This window comes from Panonychus citri, unplaced genomic scaffold, assembly GCF_014898815.1.
Source record: "Panonychus citri isolate SS breed McGregor unplaced genomic scaffold, ASM1489881v1 Contig00025, whole genome shotgun sequence".
Taxonomy (NCBI): Eukaryota; Metazoa; Arthropoda; class Arachnida; order Trombidiformes; family Tetranychidae; genus Panonychus; species Panonychus citri.
Genome location: NW_026515430.1, coordinates 7,732 through 12,500, shown reverse-complemented (window position 1 = coordinate 12,500; position 4,769 = coordinate 7,732). Strand labels below are relative to the sequence as shown.

The window sequence follows — 4,769 nt, the reverse complement described above, 5'->3', positions numbered from 1 at the left end:
ACCCCATTGATATCAACGATATTGTATATCTTGTTGTTTATCTCCTCTTCGTAGATCTTATTTATAGGACTATAAGAGAAGCATAGATTAACTTTGATAGTAAAGTTTTATCAAACCCAATAAAATCCATGCTTGCATGGTTAGACATTCATGTAAAAGCATGAGTGCTAGGTTATCCAAAGATAGCCATAATTATCCGTAGACGAAACTTGACATTCATGTATATTGTCAATCTAGTGTGCTGGTACCTTCTAGTAGCCCATTAACTTGGGATGCAAGGTTCAAAGAGGATAAGCTCTTGTTCACATAGTCATTTACTATTTATAGTGTGTGCGACTTGTTGAAGTGGACTCCAGGCATCTTTTCGAAGATGTGATATATCTTTATCCACATAATCATGTAGATTAATACGACAGTACTTGAATTGTCTTTGCTTGAGCAGACTTAAGATTGATAAAAAAGTCCCACGGAGGCACGATACACCTACAAGCGGTGGATCACTCGAATTACCAATCGATGAAGAACGTAGCTAGCTACGATAACCGGTGCGAATCGCAAGATACGCCGAGCACTTGAACTTCCAACGCACATTGCGGCTTTCAGTTTATTCTGAAGTCACATCTGTCTGAGAGTTGAGAAGATTAAATTACTAACTATCACATAGATAGACAAGGGGCCTCTGTCTATCATGTATAGGGATGACCGGATGGTCTATGCTTAGCAGCAGTAGTTTAACTACTACTCTGCTATGACTTAGTTCACATACGGCTTCGTAATATTTTAATCCTTTTCTTGGCTTGGTCCTTAACTGGATACAAGCCTAGTAAGGAGTTTGTATAGATGGTGGTGCATGGTGAAAACTTGTTGGTTGTGTATTGTTAAATACATCAACAGCCACAGAACAACGGGATGTTGGAATATATTTCACTGGCAGGGGATACCTGAGAATGCTGGTCAATCTGCCGACGCTCAAGTCGAACAGCGGATTAACATGACCCGAAGAAAAGGCTTCTCATATTAAAGGATCTCGTTTGTTACATAAAGGTGAATTATAGTCTGTTGGTTCTGTTGTTGTAATACTTAACATATACACAACATATATAACTTGTTAGTAGCGCATGTATCCCGTCTCCCATTATCAAGCAATAGTTTGGATCTTTCCAAACCTTTAACTTTGATCTCAGATCAGGTGAGGTTACCCGCCGAATTTAAGCATATTATTCAGCGGTGGAAAAGAAATCAAACGAGATTCCCTTAGTAACGGCGAGTGAAAAGGGATGAGTCCGGCGCAAAGGTTTTCCATCGAAAGGTGGAAAGCGGTGCTGCGTAATGGTTAAAGTTATGATGCTTTCAATCAGATCTGTAAGTCCCTCTGACAAGGGCTCTTTACCCAAAGACGGTTCTAGGCCGGTAGCAGATTCTGATAATTGAAATGTCAATTATTAACTTGTACCGCGGATAGAGTCAGATTGCTTGAGAGTGCAATCCAAATTGGGAGGTAAACTCCTCCCAAGACTAAATACGATGGTAATATCGATAGCAAACAAGTACCGTGAGGGAAAGTTGCAAAGTACTTTGAAGAGAGAGTTCAAAAGGACGTGAAACCGCTTGTAGTGAAACGGATAGAACCACGAAGTGTAGCTAAGAGGAGAATTCAGCTTCTCTTGTGCACTGTGGCTTGTTTCATATGCTTGTCTTGAATGCTTTACAGTGTTCCAAGATCAGTAGACTTGGAGGAAACTCTTTGCCTACCCTTGGATCATGGCATCATATTTGTAACTATGACCACATTGCATGAGAAGTGCATTTTCTTACACTCTTGTGCTCAAACCGCGACTAATGTGAGGGTTACCTTCGGGTTCCCACTCTCGTGATATCAGTAGGGTGTACTAACCATACAACCAATCAATACTGAGTTTTCACAGCCACTGATTCTTCTTGCAAGTTTCAGACTTGGCCTGTGAGCTTGTATTGGTAACTGCTGTATCATGTTCACATTAGGCTGAATCTCTACTTAATTGTAGTGTTAGTGCATTGGAACATGCTGACGGACCCAGTTAATCTTTCGTCGATGAGACCTGTTTCTTCACCTAGTGTTGAAACAACTTATGGATTGATTGACTCTTGGCAGTCTGTTGATGGCTTCAATGTATCTCTGACTTGATTCGGCGGTCAGTAGATCGGTAATCTATCCGACCCGTCTTGAAACACGGACCAAGGAGTCTAGTATATATGCAAGCTGATCAGTCTTGAATAGGCTTGAGAGGCGTATTGAAAGAAATTGATGTGATGGTATAGACTTGTCTATATTTCCCGCAACATCAACCCATGTTGTATCCACTTACCGTGATTTTCATGGAGTTCTAGTATATATACTAGTACCCGAAAGATGGTGAACTAAGCCCGACAAGATGAAGCCAGAGGAAACTCTGGTGGAGGTCTGGCGATTCTGACGTGCAAATCGATCGTCAGATCCGGTTTAGGCGAAAGACTAATCGAACCGTCTAGCTGGTTTCTTCCGAAGTTTCTCAGGATAGCTGGCACCAGCGGAAGTAAACACAGTAGCATCCGGTAGAGCGAATGATTGGAGGTCTTGGGGACGAAATGTCCTCAACCTACTCTCAAACTCCTAATGGGTGCGAAGTTCAACTTGTTAAAAAGCTCGATCTATGGTAGTAACACCGTAGCATCATAAAGCTGAACAGCTTGTATGATGGTGCCCAGTGGCCATTTTTGTAAGCAGAACTGGCGCTGTGGGATGAACCAAACGTTAAGTTATGGTGCCCAATACAGACGCTAATGAGACACCATGAAAGTTGGTTGCTAAAGACAGCAGGACGGTGGCCATGGAAGTTGGAATCCGCTAAGAGTGTGTAACAACTCACCTGCCGAAGCAACTAGCCCTGAAAATGGATGGCGCTCAAGCGTTGAACCTATACTTGACCGTCAACGGCAACAATACATGAAGAGAGCATGTATGCCTTGACGAGTAGGAAGAATGTAGTGATTGTCGAAGGTGTCTGACGTAAGTCAGCCTGGAGGTATCACTATTACAGATCTTGGTAGTAGCAAATACTCAAGTGAGACCCTTGAGGACCAATGTGGAGAAGGGTTCCATGTGAACAGTAGTTGAACATGGGTCAGTCGGCCCTAAGCGATGGGGAGAAATCCTACCAAAGTCCGTAGGTTTAACTACCTTACGTTGTCTGCACGCGAAGGAATCTGGTTAATATTCCAGAACCTGACTTGGGAGAGTTGCTCTTGTTATTTATAGCAAGAGTATATGCGGTAACGCAAACCCATATGGAGATGTTTCCAAAAGTCCTGGGGAGAGTTGTCTCTTCTTGTTAAGGTGCCAAGTCCCTGGAATCGGTTTAACCGGAGATAGGGATTTCGGCACCGTAAAGCACCGCGGCTCTTGCGGTGTCCAGAGCACTTTTGGAAACCCTTGAAAATCCATATGCGAGACTCATAAATTTCCAGTCAGACCGTACCCATATCCGCATTATTATTTATTAGTAAATAGTTCCAGAGTCCGAAGACTCTTTCACGGTTTATTTGAATTATAAATCATATTGACTCTGTCCATTACCGACAGAGAATCGTACATAGTTAGATTTGTTAGTATACATAATGATAATTGGTGGGTATACAAAGGAACTGATTTGTTTTGAATTCGAAAGGGTGGGGATATATAGATTTACAATTGTCGAGTCATTTGACTTCGACCTTGTTGATTACAATTTTGCATACAGCATTCAATTTGTTTCTGCCTGATTATATTGGAAATTGATTAAAATACATAGTTTTCTATATTGTTTAAAAAACATTGTTGCTATTCGTTATAAAATTTTTGTCAGTTTTGATCAAAATCAGTTCGTACATTGTTTTTCTTATTGTTTCTTTTTCTTTTTGCCTTCGGTGACGTCGCCTTCCTCAGGGTTGACCGCTGGGTGGAACATCCTTTCCTTGTTGTGAGATTTCTTCATCTTTTTCTTTCTTCGTCCACCTTCGGATGAGTTCGGCGAAATAATTTGCTCAGCATTTGCTTCAGCACAGGGGCTGACTCGGCGAGGTCTCTCCATCCTTTCTTTATCTTCACCTTTGTCAGCATTGAGCTGGCTCTACGAAGTCTTCTCCATCCTCTTCTTTGTCTTCTTCTTTCTCAGCAAGCGCCTTCAGCTTCCGATTCCTGAATGTCTGAGTGCGATGACTGCGAATCATCATCAAATCTTCGCATTTCCTTTAGCTTGATTTCTTCAAGCTCAATCCAACATTTCATTAATCGCTTGTAAACCTTGCCAGGAACATTGTTGATTTCCATTTTTATTTTGCTTTTGTCTTCGTCACTTGCATGTTTGAGCTGCAAATGCTCGTCGAAGGCTTCTTCACGTCCAATCATATCAAGGCATTTGTTACACCAGATAAGTTTTTGAAGACTTTTCTGCTTATGCTTCGGTAAGCCATGTAGATCCTTGATGATGCCGAAGTCTTTCTTAGCTTCGATGTGAAGTTGCTGAACTTGTTTTCCAACACCTTCTATTTCTTGTTGTAAAATTGAGAAGTTTCCAGTAAGTTCTTTCACCTTTGCAGTGAGCGCACTAACTTGCTGGTTCATCTCGACCATAGAGGTTTCCATTGGGTTGAAGGTTGGATGACTCGGTGATTTTTTAGCATTCGGCATCTTGTAAATTTGACTGCGTTAGTTATGACAGAATAGTTTCACAGCACTAGCACTTGTTAAAATTTTGACTTCGATGAGTTAATTT

The 4,769-nt window shown here is 41.5% G+C and overlaps 1 pseudogene; it reads left to right on the top strand.

The window, feature by feature from the left end:
• The first annotated feature begins 481 nt into the window (after positions 1-481).
• LOC128396710 (5.8S ribosomal RNA) lies at positions 482-635 on the top strand (annotated as a pseudogene).
• Positions 636-4,769: the final 4,134 nt, after the last annotated feature.